General features: G+C 35.3%; 1 pseudogene; it reads left to right on the forward strand.

The window, feature by feature from the left end:
* Positions 1 to 591: 591 nt before the first annotated feature.
* LOC129279856 (plexin-A4-like) lies at positions 592 to 26,732 on the forward strand (annotated as a pseudogene).
* The last annotated feature ends 1,241 nt before the right edge of the window (positions 26,733 to 27,973 follow it).

Genomic DNA, 27,973 nt, shown 5'->3' on the forward strand with positions numbered 1-27,973 from the left:
CGGAAAGACTCGGAATACATATATATATTTTTTAATCTTTCATGTAACTATACAATTTTCGCTCGCGCTTCGCGCTCACATTGCATATCTTGCTCAATAGGCTGATATGGGGCTTAATATATGAAGTTTTGGAGTCAATATACACAATATATTTCAGCTCGAAAATCGAACTTTCTTTCGTTTGATTACAAATTGGTTTTTGTTTTAAGTGTTCGGTAAAATGTCCGTTTTATGGTCAGAATCTAAGCATTTTGAACTTGCGCTGCGCGCTAGAATTATTTCATTTGTCAAATACTTACTGTCTTCATGCATTCCATAAAGTTCGCAAAATATCCCATTTCTGGTGTGATTGTCAAAACGTAGGCATATCAGCTAGCGCTGCGCGCTCGCATTTTTATTGGCCAGTAGTGTATCCCTCTATATTAATTCTATAACAAAACTACTTGAAATCGACTTTTTATTAAAGTTATCTAAAATTCTGGCTCCCGATTTGCGCTCGCATTAATTGTTAAAAGTATATTAACCAATGCATCATATACATAATTACAAAAGTGCTTCAAATACCCAGTTTCAGGCCTTAATATTAACAAATGTCACGCTCTCATTATGCTTATTATATTAATAACATTATTTTTCCATGAATTCATAATAATGCAATTGTCCACTTTTTCAGAATGGAATATCGACAAGTTTCATCTCACACCTAGGAAGAGGGATAGGAAGATGGTCATCATTTCCATATGATGACAAAATGCCCTTAGCATGTCCCGGTCCTAGGTTATAATAATAATTCAAAAATATCAGCTCGTGTTTCGCGCTCGCATACTTCATTAAGTGCAATCCACATCCGCTCCATAATTTTCCTACAAAGTGCTTGAAATAATTTTTACATTGATCAAATAGTTTCAGCTCGCGCTTCGCGTTCACATTTTGGATTTTCATGATAAAACAAAATTATTCAGAATGCCCAGAATCTAGGTCTAAATCTAAAATACGCGCAACCATGTTTATTGAGATACGTAGCTTGTACCTTATTAAAAACGTGCTTAAATGATCCACTTTCACACATCCTTGTTGCATTGCCAATGGGAGGATCTCCATAGCATTAGTGATTACAATATTCAAATGCTGATAACTTTATTATTATTTGTCCGATTTTTCTCAAATTTTCGTTGATCTTTTCTTTGATTTTTCTGTTTTGACACAAGCCTACTTGTTCCAAAGGTTTCATTCCCCTTTAATGTAGGTAGATAACCATCCTTTTTTATGATTTACAAAACATAAATAAATAATTTTTTAGATATGAAATCTCTTTTTTTTTTCGCTCGCACTTCGTGCTCGCATCAATTAGTTACATTTCCTTCATGATTTAAATTTTTAATTTTATTTATTTATTTTTTTTTTGCCTCCGACGAAGATTCTGCTAGGATCGAAAGCTTAGGCCCCTTTTTGACTTTCTAATTTACTCCATTGGCTCTCTTTTATTAGATAAGCAGTTTTCAGCAGCTTCTTTTTGCCATTTAAAAAAGTGCTCAGAATCTCCATATTTTAGGTCGGCATGTCAAATATTTTCAGCTCGCAATTCGTGCTCGCATCATTGAATTGTTGAAATATGTATCGTTTTCATGGCTAACTGCAAACAGCCCTTCAAGGTTCCTTTTCGATCAGGCAAGAACGTATATTAAAAATTTATGCTTGCGTTTCGCGCTCGCAGTAATTATCTAGTTACATACGCATCATCATCAGGATTACAAACATTGCCTATAAAGTTCAATTTTCAGGACAAAAAAAAATGAAAAAAAAAAAAAAAAAATGCTCGCCCTTCACTTTCGCACTATTTAAATGGGGAGTATGAGATTATTACATATTCATAAGAATACAGGTAAGAAGTGACTGTTAGGACTACCCCTTCAAAGAAACAAACAAAAATCAACTTTGAGCGGCCGATCGGCGAAATGTGGGTGGAAAAAAATCGCTACACCCCAATTGAAGAAAGCTGGATCCGCCAATTGATCTGGACCAGTTTGAAGTATTAAAATGCCTTTTGAAAAAAGATGTCAATTTTACTGTAGTTTTAAAAGGAATACAATTGAGTTTTCTCTTTTAGTTGTTCGTCTTGTGTCTCGAGTGCATGGCCATGTGACTGGTGTGTTTATGACAACATGTGTACGCATGAGAGCAGCTCATGCCAGGACGGTGAAACAGTGGTGATTGGAGAAAATGTAAGCATTTTATGAAAACATAAGGCTACCTGGTAGCTTTTCACATTTGACCCCGGGATATGTTGTATCGAAAGAGGTTTAATGTAATACTTTAGCGAGTCGCTGAATGAAATACGATGTTTGAAACCATTGAAAATCAATAAAACTTATTACAAAAAAAACGCTGAATAAAATTAATCTTAATTTTTTTCTTCTCCTTCCTAAAATTTACTTCATTTTTAATGAGAATTTTAATAGTTTTAATAATCAGAAATACTTTAAGATTTATCTTTTAACTGTTGGTTTCATTCAAGTTACTTCAAACAAATTGATTTTAAAACTTAGAACGTAGATGTACCCTATTTGATTCATGCTTTTCAGAATTGTAATAGTAAGTATCATGTTTACCATCTTTGATATATTAGTTACACTCATCATGATTTTATTGGCATTATCATATTCATTATTGTAATTGATCATCATTGTATCGTAGTTCGTTATGATAATTATTTATACTATGTTTGCTTTGTTGCTGTTATTAGTAGTAATATTATCCGTTTGCAATCATAATACTTGGCTACTACTACGACTACTACCAATACATTTATTATATTGTGGTCATTATGCCCAATCTCATCATGAATATTATCATTACCAGCATTACCCTTATGATTTAACATTTCATATTTGAAATCATATAAAGCTCTCCATCTAAATTTGGTTAAGAAATGTCATAAGAATCACATAACTGATGATACCCGTTGAATTTCTTACTTTTAGAATCCCACAGGTTCTGGAGATAAAGGTCAGGGTTACTGTCCTCAGCTGGTTGGTACATCAGAAACCTTCTTCATACCAGTTAATATTCCTTCAAGTTTCTCACTAGTGGCAAAAAATTGCTTTCCAGAGCAAAATTTTTTTTTAATGATACATAGTCAAGTGATAAGCATTACCTTCTGTCTAATATGGTTAAGGTCTGTGGTGTTATTATTTACTATAATTACGAATTATCAATTAACTTTGTAACACATGTGAAAGGCCAAAAGACAAAAACAAATATTTTTTTTCTCTATAGTTTTATCCCATATCAGGTCCAATTAATGGCAATACAAGATTGGAAATCATCGGAACCGACCTAGGAGTGGCATTTAATGATGTACTAAATGTTACAATAGGAGACTTGGCGTGTAGCCTAGCTGACATGGATTCCTACTATCAACCAGGGCAGAGGTAATGGTGTCGTATCGGGAAGAGGGGGGGGGCAAGGCCCCTGCAGGGCCATGGATAATACATTTAATATTGTAGACAAATAAAAAGCGCTCGCCGTCATCTTCAGAAGTTAAAAGGTCTGCAATTTGTGATTTTAGAGCTCACCTCCGGTGCTATCATACCACTAGCAAATGGTCCAAGAAGACATGATTGTTTACATCAATTTATAAAATTGCATAATCATAATTATTTTGTGATATCTTTATTACATCATACTCCAAGAACATAGATAAGGATTATTTGTTGAAGATACCAGCTATGGACGTATTTAACTTAAATTTGTCTTGCGTATTCCTACAGTCTTCCTGGTACATGTGGCATTTTTTTAGTATGCATTAAATATCATTCTTCCTCAATGTGTGCACGTAATTGGTTAATTGCCATTGTGCTTTTCATCTCTAATTCTTTTACTGATTCATGATTTATTAAACATAGTATAAAAGAATTATACAATACTATTTGTCTTAGAACATATATCAGTTTCATTTGTAAATAAGTTATCAAATGACACACCGCCTCTCTTTTCAGTGTAAGTTGCCTAACTGGGTTATCTCACGCGGTAACATCAGGACACATCGCGATTAAGATATGGTCTGGTAGTGAGACTAGGACCGGAAACAGTATTGAAAAGTTCCACTATAGGGTTAGTGCATTTAAAGACACTATAATAATTTGTTCAGTACACTAATCATACTGAACGCTTTGATAAATTTTGTAAGTAAACTTTTCATTTTGTTTTACGAATTCACATATTGGGCAGTTATTAAAAACAATTCGATGGAGCTAAAAATGAAACATTAAATCAACTAGATTCATAGAATTTCAATTTGATGATAAAGGTTTTTGTTTTCAATCACACAATACTTTAGAACAAGGTTAATATGTGCATTTTCTTTATTGCCCAATATCTACAATTTTTTATCTAAGGTGCCGTGCAAAACTCCTCAATGAATTAAGGGAATGCCATACATGCTCACCCCCCTCCCCCCCCAAAAAAAAAAAAAAAAAAAAAAAAAAAATCCAAATTAATAAGGTATAATATTATGGGACGCCACTAGGGAATAATATCTACTAACTTATTTAACTGTGCATAAAGATGCAACATCACGTCGGTCACCTCCTACTGCTCCAACACAGTTGTTGACGCCCATTTTGTTTTGTTTGTTTCCAGTTCTTCCGAACTTCGTCGAAACAGAATTGTTCTCAACCGATTGATAAATAAACCTCCACTTGTGTTTTTATAGGATCCCATGATCTCAGGGTTTAGCCCTAATGAGGGACAGGCAGCGGGAGGAACCCGAATCACAATTACAGGAATGTACCTCAACACAGGAAGAATCATCGAAGCTAGATTTGGAGAAGCACATTGCAATGATTTGTAAATAACCTTCATCTCTGTTCTTATTTTTAGTGTAACATAATACATATACATTTTAATTTCTAATACTATGCTTGGAATTGTGAATTATAATAGGATTTGTATCTTTTGACAAAAAAGAGAAAAACATGTGTTAAAAAAATGGGTATTCAATTGATGTGCACGCGTACATAATACATGTAACAATTGGATTGTAAGGAGCATGACCTCTTTAGATAGGCAGGGGCCCGTATTAAACACAAAGCTTAGTAATGATCGTAAAACATTTTTCTACGATTGATTGCATTGACAAAAATGTGCAATCAATCGTTGAAATCAAGCGTACGACCAATCGCCAAACTATATGTTACGGGACCCTGATGATGTCATATCCCCACTTGTTCTTTTGTATTTTAGTATATGAAATTAGGTTTATTCAAAATTTGTCTACCAAGAACTCAAACAATTGGATTGACAAGTAAAGTAATTAAGTGCCTTATTCATTTCTTGTGCAACTTATTACGTCTTAATGGAGCCACGTCATTTACACATTTATAAAAATATATATATATAATTAACAATCATGATTTCGTTTAATATCATTAAGAAAGGAAAGTGGGGATGTGACATCATCCGCCCACCTAATGAATATTCATGAAAACATGTTTAGAACTGTTTCACCAGAAAAAAATAAAATCTTTTTCTTTATTAGTTGTTCAACTTTGATCAAATTTTCGGAATTTGCTCTGTGAAGTGTACTCTATTTATTAAGATATATACATATTCAGGCCGGAGCATCCGTTCAACTTGTAGGTAGATTGCACGCGAGAAATTGGCATGATGCAACGCAAATTGTTTCATCACGGACATACAGCAATTAATCAAGTACATCATATTGCATGAAATGATATTGCATTTGCATCACTAGCAGTATATTATTGATAAGGCTAATAAATACAATCATATTATGAAGGTCAAACACTGATTTTTTTTTTTGGGGGGGGGGGGCTGATCATTAATAGGTGAAACTGTGCCTCTTCGCAATTTTGCGATGATGAGTTCGATCACTCACGAAACAAAGAAAAAACACGATACTATATCAAATGATATTCGACTAAGTAATAGTGATCTTTATATTTTTGCCTTCATAAAATCAATTTCTCTCAGAAAACAATAATACACATTTATTAAGGACATATTATATAGATGGTAACGAAATATGGTGATCGAGCTCACTAAATACCTGCTACTTCCAAGGCAACAATTCATGAATGTATCATTTTTTTCAGGACCGTTCGTGATATGAGAGCGACCTGCATTACAAGCAGTATAACAATTAATGAAGAGACTTCATTGATATTCATCATGTCGTTTGATGGAGTGGAAAGAATGTTTAGTGAATACAGCTTCACTTACAAGTTAAACCCAGTAATTATTGATATTGACAGATCCGAAGCAATTATGTCGTAAGTCCACTTTTCATCTTTTTTTCCAACAATTTGATGCTGACTCATTCGTCTTTTTCGACAATGAAACTGGTATGGAAAGCCAATTTGATTACAGACGCGCGTCACGATTTTAAGACGAGGTATCGGTATGCCATTTATATTAATACGTCACTTTTTTATTTTCTGATACGTTATACCTAGTGCAAATATTCATTTGATACGTAACGTTGTATTCTTATTGTAGTGTGATCTTTGGCGTCGGCGCAGAGGATTATCCTTTGTTCTTGGGGGGATCTATTGTGGCGTCCCTCCAAATGAAGAGCTCACTTGCAAAAGGGGTTAGGTCCATTTTTCATCAAATTATATATTTTTTTCTCAATGTATAGATTTTTAGTAGCTCTGTAAGATGATACCAAATAAAAGTTGAAATTCCCATTAGAAAGTGATCTAAAATGGCAAAGAAAAATTATTTTTTTTCAAAAGGGGTTAGGTCCATTTCATTTTAGTTGCAAAAGGGGTTAGGTCCACACAGATTTTTTTTTGGAAAAGAATATTTACAAAAATATGAAGACAGGTGGACTTCTGTTATACCCAATTTTACGTTCTCTTGGTAGAGTATCACGAAAATTTAGTTTCGCATAAGAATATTGCAATATGGGAGAATAAAAAAAAAAAAAAATTCTTGGAGTGGACCTAACCCCTTTTGCAAACAAACTATTCTGAAGAGCTCATTTGTCAAAAGGGGTTAGGTCCATTGTTCATAAATTTTTATTGTTTTCTGTCCCAAATCCTCTAAATTTTTAGTCGTTCTAATGAAAACAAAAGACATTGGAAATTCACATGAAAATATAAATAAAAGTGGCAAAAAAAATTACCTTTTTAGTCGTAATAGATTGGTTTCATGTTGTTTAGTTGCAAAAGGGGTCAGGACCACAATTGTGATTTTTAAAAGAATATATAGAAAAAAATGAGACAGGTAGATTTCTTTTATATATACCAAATTTTATGTTCACATGATAGGGTAGTATATCATGACAATTTAGTTTCTCATATGAGTATTGCAGTAAGTGAGAATTAAAAAACATGGTTTTTCTGGGAATGGTAAAAGTGGACCTAATCCCTTTTGCAACTAAACTCTTCAAATACAAAACTTAGGATTGCTCTGCTCCGACGCCCATGATCGTAACTGGTCTATTTTGTCATTTGATACGTCATGAATTCGTTCACGCGCGTATTAACAGATTGGCTTTCCACAGATTAGGCGCCAAGTAGGCCTACACGATTGGGCCAACGTAGAACCTAATATAGTCTGTCATCGCAAAGCATGGTATATTGTATGCTGAAATGTATATATTATGAATGTTTTGATTTTGTATACGTATATTATCTGAAAAACTTGCATATTTGTTTTATAAAAGATATCCACTTGGATTAAATAAATTTTTTAGAGAATATTCTTGTTCTCTGAAGGAATTGTGGCACAGGCTGAATGCAAATATATCTGTATGAACGATAAAGCATTTAGGGATATTATTCTCGTGTAGAACCGCCAAATGACTATTCCACTTTCGATCTTTTTTAATGTTTGTATGACATAGAGGAGGTCTTAATATTGAAATAACAGGAGAACGTTTTGATCTGGTCCAAATCCCCAGGATCATTGTTACGTCACCAACAACTTGCGCATTTGAGGTAAGATACAATTTCTAAAGTCGCAGTTTGCTCATTTTCTGAGAATGCGAGTGAAAGTGATGTATAATTTGAACTGAAAGAATTTTAAGAACGTCGAATGATTGTCAACCTTTACTTTGGAGTAAAGGCCAAATTAGTTCCAAATCTAACCAGTCGTACGATTGCTGTGATGCCATTACGACTATGTTTTATCTTTGTATTCTAATAAGGATGTTAGCATAGTCAAAGATTTGAACATATGTACTCGTACGATAATTTGGAAAATTGCGCAGTAAAGATATTTCATGTCTCAATATTAGCATCAAATCCTACTTCCTTTTATTACAAAATTGTGTCGCAGACAAATCATAAGTTTTGCAGTGGCCTTAACATTATGTGTGTTTTGGTTGGTATGGGTATATGCGCGTTTGGGAGTGTGCGTGTATTTAGGCGAAGGAGCGTTAAAGGTTGGTGTTGTTTTCCATAATCGAATTTATCAATTTTGAATCAATATTATTTCTTAAATTATTTTGTTTCCGGTGCACTAGTCAGATGAGAAAGGCATAACTGAGGTTCAACACTAATCTGTAATCATAATAATCGTGCAAAACAGGCAAATGAAAATCAGTACTTAGAGGTTTGATTTTTGACAAGTGTCAGTTTATTCTATCTCTCCTGTTCATGCACTTCATTTTCATATCAAATCAGATGCAGCTGAATTCGATAGAAATAGAAGACACTGCAGTGTTAATTTAACACCAGGCCGGAATCTGTATATGACCACACCAGAGAGGTGTTGAAACAACACTTGTTTGAAATTAAATAGATGTTGTTTTAACACTAATTGGTGTTGTATAAACGCCTATTTGGAATTAGTCCAAAATCAAACTGGTGTTGATTTAAAACTTCTCTGGTATGGTCAAATATAGATTCCGGACTGGTGTTACATTTATACCCCGGTTTTTTTCAGTGCACGCATTTATTCCAGGTAGTAATCCTGCATAAAGTAAAGATTATAGGGCATTATGATTAACCTTGCATCATTTCTAAAAATATATATCAGCTTTGCAACGGAACAGACACTCTGCTGATATGCCCATCGCCAAAATTTCCTGACGATGTCGCCTCTACCGTAAGGAAAAGAGCACCTGACGTAATCACGTTTGTCGCAAATCTGACATTTGACTTCGATGGTTACATAATCAATGGCGGCTTGATAGAATACTACCCAGACCCAATTTATGAAAGCTTCGGTGGACCAAACAGACTCTATGAAAGCAGTAACGGACGGCTCGAAATAACAGTAATTATATTCCCGTTTGCCTCACTCGTTCCGCTATCTTGTTTTATCTCCTGGATAAGAATAAATGCATACAAAGAATAATTATCAAAAACCTTGTCCTTTTACCAGTTTTACATTTCAGTTTTCGATTTAAATGCATATGAGTACTTTGTTAATTGTCATGAGTGAATGGTCTGTACCAGTGATACCTCAATAATTGAACCGAAAAACTAAAGAATAATTGAATTAAAAAGCATCTTTAACTTTCAGTTTTAATTATTTATTCATTATATTTATCAAATTATTCATGCATTTATTTCTTATAACTTTTATTTGAAAAAAAAAATCATCTTTAATATGAAATGATGCTCATGACTGACAACTGAGCGAATAGTTCTCTCTCTGAAATTTCGAAACCCGTTTATTGTTTTGTACATCATCCTTTCCATGACATGCCTTGATAAGACCATGGACTACTCTGAGTAGTAGGTCCATGATGAGATTAACTTCTTCTTCTTCTTATGTTGGTTTGAGTGGCGATTAGTCATATTTGACTATTGTCGCCATTGACTCTATTAATAAAAAATCTCACTTCTCACATAATGATATTATTACCAATATGATGTATACATATATGAAATATTTTTCTTGTGTATCCTTTTAATATGAAAAAGGATAATTATGGTATGTACAAAAGTTTGCCGTAACTCTTGTCAAAATGGCATATAAACAAATCTTCACCAAAAACAAACCGCTATCTTCAGCTTAGTTCCAACTAGTTGTGCTTGCCCTGCCCTTTCAAAGATGCAATCATGCCGGTCAGCACGGTACATTGTGCCGATCTGAATACAACTGAATGTATTTTTACAGCTACTGTATCTTCAATGTAAAAAAAGGAATTAAATTTTTTATCATAATTGCATGAATATTGACGAATATGCAGTTTTTTCTCTTTATCCAGGGATTTAATTTAGATCTGGGAAGTAGAAAGGATGATATTCAGATTCTACTTGGACCAAGCAGTGTATGTGATGTGGATTATCTTTAAACCGATGTTGTTGGATGCCAGCTACCCGAAGAGAGACCCCTCGCAGGTGATGAGAATGGAACACGCAGTGAAGGAACCACGAGGAACTTACCAGCAGTGACGGTAATTCAAGTCTTAACATTTGTTTGTTTGGGGACAGTGCTCTACACAAAACGAGCACATGGTGGATCTTCATCCATTTGTGACCAGTCACTCCCAAACCAACAATAATTCACCAAGGAGAGATTTCTGGGTAAATAACCAAAATACTAATTTTCCCTTTTTTAGCTACAAAAATATCTTTATCAGAAAGAATAATTGATCTTCCTTCAGACTGTCATCATTCTATATAAGTTGTAAAGTTGAATGAAAAAAAAAGGTTTCATTTGACACCAGTCTTTGCAGACTGCTCGATTTTTTTTTTACTAAATTGCACAGTAAGCAAATCTCATGCTTGAGTGATTACAAACTTCAGACCTTGTTTTCTCTTATATTTTTTTCAACTCGTTATTGTGATGGTTATTCCTGATAAAGCTTGACAAGTTATGCACCTTGTTCGAGCTTGGATCTACTACCTTTTCAAGATAAAAAACCATTTGTACATCACTTCAGGCGACTTCATGGTCTAGGGGTGGCTGATTACATGTATATGCATTTAGATTTCAATTTCTTTAGTCACAATATGAACGAAACCATCCCGAATGTTATATTAACATTTGAGTGTCTCGATTGTTATGTACAAGGGTGTGTACGGTGTATGACGCGCACGAGAAAGTGTAAAGGCTATATGGGTAAAGGTGAAAATTAGAATGCGTGAGCTTACGCGCATCAGCAATAGGGTGTAGGTGTGAGTGTTTGTGTGTTGTTTGGGCTGGGTATATACGTGTGAGTAATATGGTTTTGCGTGTGTTTGTGGCTGTGGGTGTTATGTGTGCTGATGTGTCGTTGCGTTTGTAGGTGTGTGCTAGTGGGCAAAACACCGTCAGAGTACTTACTCTGGATAGACAAAGTTTGGAAGCTTTGAATCGGTTTTATCGCACGAAACTTGTGGCTTACTTGGCATGGTCAATTATTTCAATTATGTTCTATAGGTATTACACGGAAACCTGAAGTTCTATCCGGGATTTGTTTCAGCGTGGCCTACGGAAGGAAACCCGTTGATAGCTACCGTAATACCCACTGTTATTGTATTGCTCATCTTCATCACCATACCTACAATTATTCTAGCCTGTTGGTATAGGAAGAAACGGCTTGAAGTGAAACGTGCCAAGGAAGAAGTAGCCATGGTTCGAATGAACATCCTGAAAAGAGTTCGCGAAGGTATTTAGGGCGTTTTCACTTTCAGTCAATATGTTGCATTTTCCCGTTTGACTAGTCCACGGAGGGAACAATGTATTGCATATGAATTTAAAACAAAAATAAGTACCTGATGCATGGGATGTAAGAAAAATAGGGGAGGTAAATTCATTTTATTATGATATTCATTGATATACATTCTTATCTCTCTTGAAGTATTTCGATCCATCAAGTTTATATAATACTTTACTTTTTGACCAATATAAAATTTATTTAGAACAACAATTCGAATGGAATACGCTTATTTCATTTATAGAATCGGGCATGTCTTACAGTTCAAATTGACAGCAATATAATGAGACTCGTTTGAAATATATGTTCACCTTCGATCGACTAATTCCTTTGTCTTATGATCAGTCTCTAGTACAAGTTTAGATATGACGGATGCTGATAACAGAGTTCAGTATCAAGGAGTTCGTTTTGTGGGGAATGTCCAGTATGTGACACTGATGATGTTTGCCGGGCTAGGTGTTCACCCAGAAACATCAGATCCAGAGGTATCAATCTATTATTTTCTTTAAATTCTGGTTATCTTGTCTCTCTTTTTTGTTTTGTTTGTTTAAAGGGATTCAAATTAATAGTACAACAATAATAATATCATTAATAATAATAAAAATAATAATAACAATTATAAATCAAACAATTCATCCAATATAATACAGTGTAAACCGTATTGCCCATTCATCGAATACAAGTACATGATCTTGCGGCATACTCCATAGCAAAACAATATAATTTATGTGAAATATGTTTATTCAAATATGAAATCACCGATGTAGGTCTCATTGCCAATGATAGGATCGTAATAGCTTTAGTGATCTGGATATCCAAATGCTCCTGACTTTCACTCATTATTATTCACTCATTCTTCCTCCATTCATTGGTCTAGTTTTTTAAGAGATTTTTTCTCTCTTTCCTATGAAACCAACTGGTTTAAAATCCCTTTGAATCCTACAAAAATTGATATATTCAATATGCTCACTTTATGTCCCAGTACATGGAAGACTTTATGGAGCATTCAGTTATCGTATTCTACCGAATGCTAAAAAAGAAGGAGAGAATGATAGAGTTCGTCAGGCAATTGGAAACGAAGAAGACTGGACAAGGTCAAGAAAGGTACGACGGATTTTTTTTTCTGAAAGTACGTTATGAAAATTAATAACCATAATTAATGAATTGACAGCAGTATGATGTCCCGTTGAATTAAGAGGTTGTTTATCATGTTTATGTTTTTCAGTAATTTGTCATGAAAAATAAGAAGAAAAAAAGAAGAGAAAACAAAAGCAACGCGGTAGTCAGACCCCATTCGTGAACTCCGCGATTATAACGTTTACTTTTAAACTAATAATAGTAATACTGTAGGTCTATAGCGCATTTCAGACCTGCAGGACTTTACATAAATAATATTATACAATATAATAAATTACTTAAAATTACACTTAAACTGAACATCAACATTAATCAAATACATATATGGCACAAGTATAAGGAATTATCTAATTGAATGCTTCATTGAAGATAAATGTTTTAAGTTGGGATTTGAAAAGTCCAGGATTTTGTGATCGGAGATCACTGGGTAGGGAATTCCAAAGGGCGCTATAGGAGAAGGACCTTTCACCCTGCGTCTTATTTCTTTGTCTATGTACTTAAAGGAGCTGTTGGGTTGATGATCATAGTGTCCTTGAGGGCGTGTATGGAGAAATGAGTTCAGAGATATTTCGAGGCAAGACCGTGGACAGCATTAAATGTTATTACAAGGACTTTGAAACGAATTCGTGATTAAATGGGTAGCCAGTGAAGTTCTTTGAGTATTGGTATGATGTGGTTGTGTTTTTTTGATCTGGTGACAAGTCTTGCGGCTGAATATTGGATTCTTTGGAGCTTTGCTATATCTTTGTCCGGGATTCTAGACAATAGACTTTTACGGTTATCGAGAAGGGAAGACACGAAGGCATGAATGAGGGTCTCAGTCACATTCTTACTAAGGTATGACCGAATAATTCCAATACGTCTCAGAGCAACTGAGGCCTTGCGACAAAACCATGTTGACGTGTTGGCGCATGTTTATATTCTTGTAAAAAATGACACTAGATGACATACTGAAGGGGATGGCAGATCCTGACTATTGACATCAAAGTCAGAGCCTCCTGAACTCGTCTGAAGACGATGAGACATAAAGCACCTCAATTTGCTGTCATTAAGTTTCAGATAATTGCTTACCATCCAGTTCCGTACTTCCTGGAGGCAGATTCCAAGACTCCCTGTACAACATTCTCCCTTTCTGAAGACTTTAAGGAGAGGCTAAGCCTTGTGTAGATAAAGCATGTGCTCGAATAATGTCCTGAACTGGCGTAGTTTAGCAGATAAAGAGATTCGGACCGATTACTGATCATTGAGGCACGCCCCAGTCTCCCAGTTCTGTACTTCAGTCTAGAAACCAGAATGTCTCGGATAATTATAAGTGAAAGCATGCATGTTTTGTTTTCTGGAGTGTGCGTTTGTGGTGCTGCATGACCCCCCCCCCAAAAAAAAAAAAAAAAAAAAAATGAAATGAATAAATTAATAAATAAGTAAATAAAAAAAATATGAATAAATAAATCAGAAGAAATAAAATAAAAAAAACGTTTTTCTGTCACTACCTACACTGTAGTTTCCGGATGTGCAATTTTTCACTTGTATGAAAGATTATTTTAAATAGCTCAATAAAAAGTACTGCATGCTCAAATAATGTTCACCATTAATCGGGTAGAGCGCACAACAATTACTAACATTAAGACCTACGGTTTTTTTTTTACTTTCTTTTTGTAGGGAATTAATTGCATCCCTGTTAGCAGTCACGTTCGTCAGTGAATGGAATTCAATTGTCTTTACAGAGTAAGTTCATTTTTTCTCACCTTTCTTTACATTTAAGCATGTACTATATAATTTTCTTCCGTGGTTGCACTGTTACAGACTACAGTGCCACAACATATTTTGCCCTCGTTCTATATTCCATGGTCATTTGAACCATCCTAGTTATAAATAAAGGAACAATTAATGTTGTCAAAGTTTGACATAAATTTCAACTCGGGCTATGTACACTTTTTAACAAGATGTGTCCCTCATTAGATAAGTGGTGAGACAAATAACAAAAACACCACATACAATTTAAATTTTACAGAAATACCAGAAAAACAAGGCAAACGCCAAGCGTTGTCTCGCCTGCATATTGCAGTCATGAAGAGACTGCATGTCAAATCTGAAGGGTAACATTTAAACAACTTTGACAGCTTTTCTATTGTACCATTGGCAAATTTGTGTGAATATTATAAATGGTGCCAAGAACTATAGCTTATTAAATAAATAACAACAGTTTTTAAAGAATAAACAAGTAAAATACAAAATCTGGTTCAGGTATAGAGAGTACTGAGTTCTAAAGTAAAATGTTAGTGTTAAAAAGTATAAAATTATAAAGTTCATGTCACTAGAGGAACAAAGTAGTGTGAAAGTTCATTGACCTTTGACCTTAATCAAATTCAACTCACATTCGAACCTGACCTGCATCTTCAAGAGATGGACCTCTGTTACGAGTCTGGCGATCCCACCTCGAAGCTATAGAAAGTTATTGTGTGTACAAAATAACACAGTGCCAGTCATGGAAATTTCATTGACCTTTGACCTTAATCAAATTCAACTCACATTTGAACTTGACCTGCACCTTCAAGAGATGGACCTCTTGTATGAATTTGACAATCCTACCTCGAAGATATAAAAAGTTATTATGTGTACAACACAGCACAGTGTCAGTCATGGAAAGTTCATTGACCTCTGACCTTATTCAAATTCGGCTCACATTTGAACTTGACCTGCACCTTCAAGAGATGGACCTCTGATATGAATATGGCGATCTCACCTCGAAGCTATAGAAAGTTATTGTGTGTACAACACAGCACAGTGCCAGTCATGGAAAGTTCATTGACCTTTGACCTTTGACCTTATTCAAATTCGACTCATATTCGAACTTGACCTGTGCCTTCAGGAGATGGACCTCTGGTATGAATTTGGTGATCCCACCTCGAAGCTATATAAAGTAATTGGGTGTACAACACAATTGTTGACGACGACGCCGACGCCGGAAATAGTGATACCTATGTCTCGCTCCGCTACGAAGGCGAGACAAAAATTGAAGCAAGCTGCATTTGAAAAACGCCCCTAAAAAGTAATTTTGTAAAGAATTACAGAGTTATATAAAGTGTATTCTAAATCGAAAGTAATTAACAAATCAAAATAATTCATATACGTTTATACCCATTCCGTTGTGTCCACATCTACGACTACATGTACAGTCATTGATGAAGATCTGTAATCTCCAGAATCAAAAGGATACTGACAAACCAAATTCAGCATTACAACCAAAATGTTCAATATTCTTGTGCAGCACATTTTAAAGAAAATGAAATCTATAAAACTGGCACGCTTGCGTCGAAGAATTGAACTGAAAGAATATGATCAATGAAATTTTGAGAAAAGTTGGACGAACAATAAGAAAGCTGAGAGTATTTGACTGTCTACTGCGAACAAAATTTGATATGACCCCCAAATATTGTACAACACCCCCTTTTTCCTGCCCATTCGACACTGAAATCCAACATAACATCTCTTTTGAGGTCTCATAGGACAAATATCTTATCCATGATATAATCATGACAATATTTGAAAACCTGTATTATATGTGCTGATATTGAAAGAGCACCTGATATTGCGATGGACTAGATGAACGAGAAAAAATAAGTTAAATACATACAGTACTGGGGAAGTTGTACATATGTGACAACACACAGCTTGGTTGCATTGCCAGTGTGATGATCTAGAAGCGCGATAGCTCAGTCGGTAGAGCGGGGGATTCGTATTCCGGTGACCCGGGTTCGATTCCCACTTGGTGCGCAAGTGCCCTTTGGTAAGGCATTAATCCTCATTACCAGGTCCTTCGGAGAGGACCTTAAGCCGTAGGTCCTCTGGTTGTTTGCTTACAAGCATTCATGCTTTCTTAGCAATCAGGTAAAAAATCCCCACCAATCACCAATCTAGAAGCGTGGGCTAGGGCTCTTGGCATAATTAACTTAATGTCTATTGATTCTTATCTTCATGTTTCATTTATCCCCTTTATTCAATTTTCAGAGTGATGACCGCTCTTGTTGAAGATGAAATCATGGGGGCATCTGAATCCAGAAGACCTCTGGACAAACTATTCACAAAGTAATAAATCAATCCTTGGGTTGGGTTGGGGTTATCATTGTCATGCATGAACGTAATGTACAGTGATTATTAATTAACGTTTAGAGAAAACAATAAATCGAACGTCATTATGCCAGAATCATAAAGTCTTATATTAAGCTTTAGGAAGAGACGTCAACTTCGGATACTAAACCAATTCCATTAGTAAAGTCTAGCATATCGTTGTTATGCAATTATCTTGGACATACATCTAAACTCTGCATCATTACGATTGTATATCCTCTCATTTAAGAACTGAATCGGTCACCGAGAAACTGATCAGCAATTGGTTTTCAATCTGCATGTTCGAGTACCTAAAGGTGAGGCCTGTTATTCCCAACTCAAAAAGAAAAAAAAATATATAAAGGTATATACCCAACTTCTTCAGTATCAAATTGTAGTATTAACTTTCAGTTTAACTGAAAATCATAGTTAATGGAGAAAACCAGATTTTTGTAGTTACCAATTTAGCATGCAACTTGTATATGCTCCTGCACCCAAAATGCACTAGTTTTCGTATTAAATGATCATGGATTAGATATTTTTTTTCCATTTAGGTAAACATGCTCTACGTACATAGGTCACTGTCGAATTTCGCTCGTGGTATATTAAATGTAGCATTATGTAATGTTTGGGTTTTTATTAAATTCCTTTAAGAGAACTTGAAACTAAAAATATCGTTGGAAAATACGTGTCATGGCTATAAAATGGAATTAATCAATAGCTTAGAACGTAATTAGAAGGTAGTGTATATTGTACACCATTACATTTTTAATACTGAACTCGCTCGCGCACAGTTCTTTCTATTTACTTTCTCGTTTCATTTACTACTTCAGGTATATGGACTCTATTCATTATTCATGCTGTACCAAGCAATAAAGACCCAAGCAGAGAAAGGTCCTATAGATGCCGTGACAGGGGCTGCGTACTACACGCTGGAGGCTGGTAAACTAATTGATGAAGAGATCGACTTTCATTCTCTTGTACGTTCACGGAAATTATGATACTAGAAGATAGGACTGGTCGCAAAGTTCCCGCTAAAATGAAACCAATTTAATCATATAATACACTTCGGACCGTATTTGTAGATCATGAAGGGTGTCATTTTATAGTATGGACTTTTTTTTTGATGGAGGTCCTCGTCTGAAATAAAACTTTGATCTCATCGTAGGTTAACAAAGTCTATACGTACATGTAATTTAAAATAAATCATAAACTCTATGAGCGAACAGTAATATCATTTTTTTTTTCGTTTTTTTTTTTTGGGGGGGGGGAGGGGGCGTTTCTTTCTAGAGAGTCAAAAAGAGAATTATTTTGCATACAAATACAGGAAACTCCGAAATACTCAGGTTATACCTTTGCAATGAAAATGCAGTACTTCTAAAACATCTCTTATACTTTCGTTTTGCATTCCTCTTGATGTAGAACATCGATGTTGTTGATGAAGACGGCCATGCCTATGTTCGAGTAAACGTTTTAAATGTTGATACCGTGAAGCAAGCCAAACAGAAGATCCTAGATTGCCTTTGGATGAAGAGTTTCTGCCTTCTACCGAGGGACATTGATGCAGTTGACCTCGGTGAGAGCAGTTATAATGTAGGGCAATCAGAATAGGTGTTGAATTAAAGCTCCATAAATTCTAGAAAGACTTCTTCTGATACTAATGTAATTCTGACGCTTAGGTAAATTCTTCCGTGACGCCGAAAATGAATATGTATGTACCATTTACAGAAGAGAAGAAAGCTCACAATGGTGATACACGATAGCTTGAAAGATCAGCAAAGTATGTCATGTATGTGGTGGAGCCTAGCTTTAGAGGACTGGATTGATCAACTCGAAAAAAGGCGCAATGAACGGACTACCATAACAATGGGTCAGGCGCAGCTGAAGCAATAGAGTGCGAAAGTGTGACGCCAGTTGCCATGGTGTCATGACGGGCTGGTTCTAATCAGAGTCGCAGCTGACGATCGTCTGTACATGACTTTGGCTCGTCTGAAAAATATTGTTGCAAGTGATTAAATTCCGATAGCAGCCATTTTCTCCTATGAGTAACACACGCTTTCATTGGGCGGGTTCATTTGTTTAGAACCAGGCCGCCATGACACCATGGCAACTGACGCCATCGCTTCGGTACTCTATTCTTGATGTGTTTAATGGGAGAGGTGTTGGGTCTCATGACACAAATTTCATGGTACCTGTAGGGCCGTAATGTTCATTAAATTAACTTTGATAGGGATGTTGGGTATTTCATGTAGGCGTTTTGACTGTCAGTATTTAAATGACACTAGTATAATCACTTTAACTAAAATGCCCGGTACACGACGAAATGGATTATCGATACTTCACGTTTCATATTCAATTATCCAAAGTGCATTTTTGCTCGTTTACATTTTTTTTTACAGTTTGGATCGAATCCCCTGAAAGCTACACGTTGCTTCAGGATGTTGACGACATGTCTGAGACACAGAGCAAGGTCATGTTCAATACACTGAAGAGCTATGGGGTTCGTAATGGTTTATTTTACCTTATTTTGTGTCAATTATTATAAATTCAGATTGCCAGATGTTTATACTCACATCATAATAGATACGCTCACTCATTTAATCAATTATAAGACTATAATCATTTTAATTAGGCAATAAAGTAAGTATGGAGTAAGAAATGGTAAGTAAACTGTGATTATGAGGCATTCTGACGGAATAATTGGATTATCCACATCTACCGACGCAGGGGTGTTATAATCACACACACACCCTCACACGCAAAAGCGTTATGTACATGTAAATATTTTGACGTGGTACATGGTTGTCAATTTAAAATAATTCACATTGGCTTGATAAGGATCCGCTAATTAATTTCCAAAGCCAATAGGGGCAACAGTTTGTAGATTCTTTTTCGAAGCCACATCTCCTCACGACGTGTACTTGTTTACCAACATGTTCCAGTTACTAGTCTTGTTTTACTTTTACTTTACCCCCTACTGGTTTCTGCTGTATTCCTGTAATACAACTTCAGTGTCCAGAGGAAGATGCGTAATGTTGCTATTTTGCTTTCAGTTTGGATGCATTAGATTGATATCCGTTGGGGGTAAGTACGATCTAATGAAAGATAGGTTGAATATTGATACATCGAATTTCAACTGTGCATTTCATTTCTTAGATTAGGAACGGATCTCGTGTTGCACTGGTAGGTAAGAACCAGCTACCGAAAGCACCTGTCAATGGCTACCAAGCTCTTGATGTCAAAGAATTATCTTCGAACACATGTAAGTAAATTCATCTGAATATTTCAAAATGTAGCCATCATGTGCTCAAAAAAGGAAATGCCTTCGTTAATCACCTGTAAATCTTCCCACAGTGAAGAAACAGACCTTCAAGTTTCTATTCTAGAATGATATCTTTATCAATATATCGAAAAGATTGTAAAACATGACAAATGACAGTACTCATTGTCTGTAAATGACGAACTCAGTATGAATAATTTCAAGTACAGAGAGTTTGACTTGTTTTTATCCTTGCCTTGTATGTTATCGTCATCTGCTGAAAAAAACCCTTTGAATTCATATAAATTTTAATAAATGTTTCCTTCCCCTCCCTCAGATGAATCCTTGATACCTGTATCAGATGAGACGAATCTTACATCAGGACCATCTCAACTGACTTTGAATGCTGTCCATTTGAAGGTTTTTAGCTAGAATTGTGACATTCGTATGGTTTTGCGTTGTTTTATCGTGTGGTTGATAAAATTCGTCTTTTTTTTTTACATCGTACGTATATCAAGAGTTATATCATGTTTGATCACACGAGCGTCAGTCCACGCTTGGGATGGGAGGTGGGAGGGTGGGCAAAAGTAGATCAGAAATTAAAAAAATTACCACATTTTACGGATAAAGCTTGCCACAAAAAATGAAAAGTTTGTTAGAAGGCATATTTTTCCAAGTATAATTGCCTGATCATGTTTTCCAATGATTCCAAGGCTATAATGTATTTTGCATTGCTTACTATAATTTTCAAGCTGTAAACAATTTTCTTTTGGGGAAGGGCAAATCGACATTCCCCCCTTTTCTACAAAATGTGTATATAGACTACAATTTATTGAATGCGTAGATAAAGTATGTTTTCAATTTACTGTTTAAATTACCCAGATTGATGCTGAAGAGCAAACAAGGAAAGCAGTCAACCTGCCTGATAACATTAAAAGAAAGAGAGCAGAGCTTGATCGGAATCTTGCTATCCTACACATGCTTAAAATGAAAGTAAGTTATTGTATCTCCGATGTAATGGTAGTGGAGTCAGCATCTCCTACTGGAAAGAACACAGTGTGTTCACAGTGTGGAACACAATGAGAAATCATCTTCACACTGCTAAACTTGATTTCTGAAACAGTGTGAATCACATATTCACATAGTCGACCATGTGAGCACGCTGTGAACACAGTCACCCTGTCGAAATGTCCACAGTGTGAACATAAATGTTCCTGCATTGTTAAATTTGGGTGTTTTAACAGTGGGAATAATAATTTTACATAGTCCACTATGTGAGCGTACTGTGATCTGTACGACACTGTTCTTTCCAGTAGTAATTGAGGCCATGAAGGGAGTAATTCTTAAAATGATAGAATTGCCTATTGCTAATATTCACATTAATTTTCAAATTCGAATAAGTAGTTGCTCAGTATGATTATGTGTGATAATGAAATGCCCACAGTCTTTGGAGACATTAAATTTCTTATGTGGGCACCGGTTCAAAGAAGCATTTATGACTCTGGTTTAATTATTACCATCAGATGCCCTCATTATCTTTAGGATTCTAAAGCATTACTATTATTGTATTTATGAACATTGTATCATTTGCATTCTCATCAGTATCACCATTTTCATAACGATCCTCATTATTTTTTAACTATGATAATCATTTTTGATCATCATAAAATCGCGTTTGAATGTTGTGATGTCGGATCAATATCGTTGATTTGTAGGCATCAATAGGTCCATACGTAGATGGAGTCTTTGAGGTTATGTTTAAGAAACCATCCCGGATCCCTCTACCTGTAAAGCATCTCTTTGACACGTTTGATGACCTTGCCGTCAAGTACACCGATGGGGAATCGTCTGAGGAATGCGCGCAAAATTGGAAGATGAATTGGTGAGCCAAGTTCTAGTATTATTATTTTTTATTAAGTTAGGTATAATTTTGAAATAAAACATAACATCAAAATGCATCAGTATCAGGGATTTCAGACACACTTATCATACCACCATATTATTGAAGTTAAGGGTTTTAAATCTAACCACGAATTGTGCTTTAAACGCACTTGTAATGCAGGCCCATCCGTAATCAAAAGGACTCATTGTGCACTAGAGTTGGACTTGATGAGCTTAAATGGCATTTTTTTGGTCTTGTTTAGTCCATCAAGTCCAAGCGTTTTGTCGGTTGTCTATCCAGGATCTACGTCACTAACAATTATTTGTGTTCATTTACATCCTTTACATCAGATTTGTAAGAGTGTTTTCTCCTGATCATTTTCCAACGTTGGAGAAAAATATGAAGTATACCTTGACGCGAAAACCCTGTCAAAAGGTAACATACTGTGCATTTTGTTATACGGAGGCAGCTTTTCCCCAAAAGTGCCAAAATATATTTTTGTTTTACATCTCGTCGTATCCCTCATCTACTCTCTTGCGTAGTTTGTCTCGCTTCTGGTGTCAAGTACTCACCAACCTACCATCTTTGTTTGATATGCCAAAATCAGAAACGGCTGATCGATGTGTCATCGCTGTTGCTGAAGCCATTACAGATGCAGCTAGGACCACCACGCTGTCACAGGTAATATACCCATCACGCTATTTATCTTCCAGAAAGTATGTTTGATAACAAGTTGTCCATTCATTTCGTTTTCTCCTTTATTCAATCAATCTAGAGAGAAAAAAATCAATATCTGCACTCTCAGTTAATTCCAAGTGATCTGCACTGTTCATGTAAGAATAAACGAATCTTTATGATGTTACAACTTTTTTCTGTACTCAACATCCGCTTTTGACGAAACGTTCAGCGTTGAACTTGTGTTACCTCTGAGTAGTTATCAAAAATCCACTTGCTCTTGCGTTGGGATTTCTCCTTGATGACTATTAAGGTGTGGCTATCAAAGATGTGATCACTGGAAACGATCGAAAGAAACACTTCAAATGTCAGCAAAGGGGTTAATTAGAAAAGGTCTGAACTCAAACCAATATCTTATACGTTCATTATTTTTTATGTATGGTGGGCTATCATCAGAGTGAATCAAACCATCTTCCCTACTACAATGAACATCCGCTACAGCGACAGGTGATGTCTGACTACTGCTCCCTGATATCAAGCCAATCAAAGGTCAAGTCAAGACTCAAGTTAACAAGAGATTTTTCCTCCATCACAAAGGTAAGTTGATTAAAGAATACTTCCCTTTTTACTCTTTATACTCTGATTGTTTTAACTTGCCCAACCAGAAAAGGAGGAGCCAGGTGGGGGTGGGGCCTCAACAAATTTGTTTCACACAGTCACCTGCATATTCAGGTTTTTAGAACCACTTTTCAAAATTAGTCTTAATTCAAATTATTTTGTCCGTTCTGCCATCCCATCTTTTAAATGACCTCTTCATTGACAACACAGTGCATCACCGGTAAAACATTTCTATATTGAGAAAAAAAAAACATGTTTAGGGCGATTTGGTCAACCATAAACATGCCTACATTAGGCCCTTGTTTATACTGCACATGCAAGTAGTGACATTTGCAACCTTATTCATTATGAATAAATAGTTTAATCATGGGGTAAAAATGTTTAAAAAGTAACTATTTTGTTTAAGGTTACCGAAAATGATATGAGAATACAACAATTTCAATGGATCATTCGGTACATTACCTTTTTGATAAATTTTATCCAAAAAGCGAGTGATGTAATACGGATGAATATGGAAGAAGTAGGATTAAATCAATAGTTTCTGGCATTACATGTTTGGATTAAGATTCATGTCGCATTTGGAGTTGATTACTACAATTTTCCTATTTCATTTTTTCCATTTTTTTTCTTTCATTTAATATTGTTCCCTTTAGGAGTTCAAAGGTCATTTTAGTCACCTTTCGAATTTGCTGCACCTTTACAACCTCACCAAGGATGACGTAGAGGGCCTCTTGAAATAAAGTGTTTGGAAAAACATTAATGCCACGCTTGAAGTAATACATGAATATCATCTCACAAAAGACGCCGATTAAATTAACATCCGTGATCGGCGCCACTATGTGGATGTTGGTAATGGGAAGATTTTAAGAATGTCTCCGTTGCGAAATAGGTGTATTATAACTAGGGCTGCGTTTATGCGACCTCAAGCCAGAATCATGATTTGAATCATGATTTGAATCATGATTCAAAACACAAACATGAATCACGATATCACAGAATCAGCGTTTAGACGACCTTCATCCCAATGCTGATTCTCCTCAGATTTGGGCCTATCCAGTGCGCATCACTAGTGCGCAGTTTGACAGAGGAAGTTTTTCGCACGTGTTTCGGCTTTCGAAAAATCTTTTGCTTCCAGAATTCAGTCTATACCTAATTTTGTTTACTTCTATCATATAGGGTCCATATGCTTCTATTCATCTTGTTAGTTTATCCAAAATGGTGTTCGGAAGTGAATTTCAGCGTAGATCCAATTTAATATTGACACTCTATACTCAACAACAACTGAGATCATTGTCTGTCCAGTTAATTCATTTACTAGAACTTGAAGTTGAAGACATGACCAAAAATGAAAAGTAGTGGACGATGCGATGACCAACACAGAACTTGAACATGACAAGAAATGCATGCAGAGTAACCATGTACATACAATGAGCACCGAAAGTAGGCCGACACAGTGAGGTCATATAATCATGATTCAAATCACGATATCGTTTATTCGAACATTTTCGTACGTGATTCTGCAGAAACGTCTTTCCAAACGCCCCTTTTTTCGTGTTTCATGTTTGTGATTCTAATCATGATTATATTCAATTTCGACTAAACGCAATCGTGATTCTGCAGAATCATGATTTGAATCATGATTCAGATCATGATTCTAGGGTGAAAAAGTGGCGGATAAACGCACCCTAGGACGACCCAATCATACCTTATGTATTTTCCATGTTCAAGCTTTCCGTGGTGTTAGTTACCAACATTTTAGTTCACTGCTTGACAAATAAAATAACCCTTATAGGCCATACGATTTAGATTAATACGTACCGTTAACAACAAGTGTGTATTCTTCCAGTTTCCGCCTCGGGATTAACAATGAAATTCATTTTTTCTTTCTTCTAATGTCATCAAACATCTAAGTATTGAGAACTTCTCCATGGCATGAAATTATTTCGGAATAGGGGGTAGCTTAAATGATTACAAGATAAACGATTGGTTTTGTTTATTTATTGTAAAATGACTAGTGCCGAGCAAGACATTTGATAATATTCATTCATGCCATTTGTTGTTTGACCAGGGTAGATTGTGTTTGTGGATTCTCATAAAATCTGCAAACAATTCACTTGCATAAACAGTTACTTGTTCAAGAGTACAGTAAATACGATATATCACATTCCATACCAATGAAAACCATGGAAATAAAGAAAATGTACTTTGATAGCGTGATATTGCACAATGCATAATGCAAAACGTATATTCCATCAATCCCCTGTATCTAACATCCGATCTGTGTACATACTTTTTAATCTGTATAATATAGATATGTTTATGCAACTTGATTCTGACAATTAATCAAACTTGAACTTAGATCCATAACGCCTTAAATAGAGTGCGTGTATATTTTATATATCATTTGTAAATCCCAAATGGATCAAATTCTTCAAATTAAGATTTTCGTACCAGTTAACCCTATAATTGTTTGCATCATTAACTATTGAATTTGATGGTGAAAAAAAGTTGGTGTATCATAACATGTTTTATATAGAAAAATCATATTTTTGATATGTATTGGTGTAACTGCATGTATCCTGTAGCGCTCTCTCTTTCTTACAGACTGAAATATGAAAATGAGTAGTATTAGAAACAAGGAGTAATTACATGGTAAATATAATTTAATACGATAATATTCCAGAATCTAAGATCTGTATATTAAGTTGTAGATGTCCGTAATGGTGTATGTTCGAGTCAATTGGTTGTATTATGCAGGTCTTAAAATGATCATCGTTCTCTCTTTTAACGGATGAGAAAATGAAAATGGGGAGTATTGCTAACGCAGAGTGATAACATGGTAAGGTGAACATGAGTCAATACTTTAATAAATCAGAATTTAAGATTTGTATATTTTTATTGTAAATATCCTTAATGATGTATGTTCGAGTCAATGAATTATATATGAATGTCTTAAGATAAATGTGTCTATATGATTAATCATTATTTTTCACACAATCGCAAAAATTTACATGTTTTTGGTAAGGCTTTCTCGTAGCTTGCGTTATGCATGTAGCCGATGCAGCACGACGGAGTGTATATATTATAACAAACCTTATCATGCTTATATCTTCGCATGGATTGTGGTCTAGACACCCCTTGTCTAACTTAGATTATCTTAAACACATTATCAAAACGTGGATTTTTTTTAATAAACAGATAAGAGTCTATTATGGCCAATGAAACAGGCTCTATATGACTTCAAATTTATATCTGGATATTGTACGGAACTAAACTCAACATGGCAGATAAAGAAAAAAAAAGGTTTCCCCAGAAACAATCATTGTTTAACAAATAATAATTATCGTTTATATTTTAAGAGACATACTTTTACCATTTTCATCTAGTGCACAATTACATTGAGCAACCTCATTACTAACGTGGTGATTATTAAAAAGGCAATGATTTGAATATAATCTATATGGTAAAGATGCTGATTTATCAAATTTTATTATCATCAATAGAAATAAACAAAGAGATTGAACGTTGAGTGAATATTAAATTGAAAAATGTAATAAAAATGGGTATAACAGGTGTGTGCGAGGGTGTATGATACTGCGGGTAAATGTGTGTGTGAGTGAGCATGTGAAAACGAGTACACCCTTATGAATTCCTCAACTGACACGAGGACACACGGAATAACAAAGAAGACCGTACCAGTACGTCACCTGCACGCAATCCCATTTCTAACCGTCCAAAATTATACGCTCTTTTGCAGAAGAGCAGAGTTGTGGTCGATTCGAAAGATAAACACGAGAATGTGATCGGTTTATTAGTTAAGTTTCATAATGATCTTTAATATCTGAGATTCCTACTGACTTAAAGGTTGTTGATATGACATGTATACAATGCACAAAAGTAGGTCTCTGTGTGAAATGTAGGGTGACAAATCTTTATTCAAACAAAGTCCTTGACTCCCACCATAAACGTGAATGACTGTTTATGTGTTTTGTATGTGTTTATTGTGGGGGTATAAATGTGTTTTTGTTCATGTTGTCCTAGAAATAGAGGATGAAAGACACAGCAAGAGAGACAAATCAGGGGAGATAAGAGGGGGTGGGGTAGAAAGCAACACTAAGAAATTTGTGCACCTTTAAGGGAACACTTAACCAACTTTTTGGAAGTGTAATCTTGCTCATTAAAGGAGAATGAAACTCTTGGAGCAAGTTAGCTTTTGTGAAAGCAGAAAAATCAAAGAATAAGATCAACAAAAGGTTGAGTAAAATAGGACTAGCAATAAACGAGTTATGAGCATTTGAATGTCGATATCACTAATGCTATGGAGATCCTCCCATTGGCAATGCGACCAAGATCTGTGATGTCACACACGTACAACTCTCCCATTTGGACACTGAAAATATACCCCAAAACATCTCTTTTTGCTCATTCTAATCATATGACAAATGATTCATCAATGATATAATGTTGTGAAACCTCTGTACTTGTCATCTCATAAAGAGAACACCTCACCTTGTGATAGACTCTATAAAAGTGAGAATATAAGTGAAATAAGTACTAAAGTAATGAGGGAGTTGTACGTGTGTGACATCACAGATCTTGGTCGCATTGCCGATGGGAGGATCTACATGGCACTAGTGATCTCAATATTCAAATGCTCATAACTTTCTTATTA

Source organism: Lytechinus pictus, chromosome 17, assembly GCF_037042905.1.
Source record: "Lytechinus pictus isolate F3 Inbred chromosome 17, Lp3.0, whole genome shotgun sequence".
NCBI classification, from domain to species: domain Eukaryota; kingdom Metazoa; phylum Echinodermata; class Echinoidea; order Temnopleuroida; family Toxopneustidae; genus Lytechinus; species Lytechinus pictus.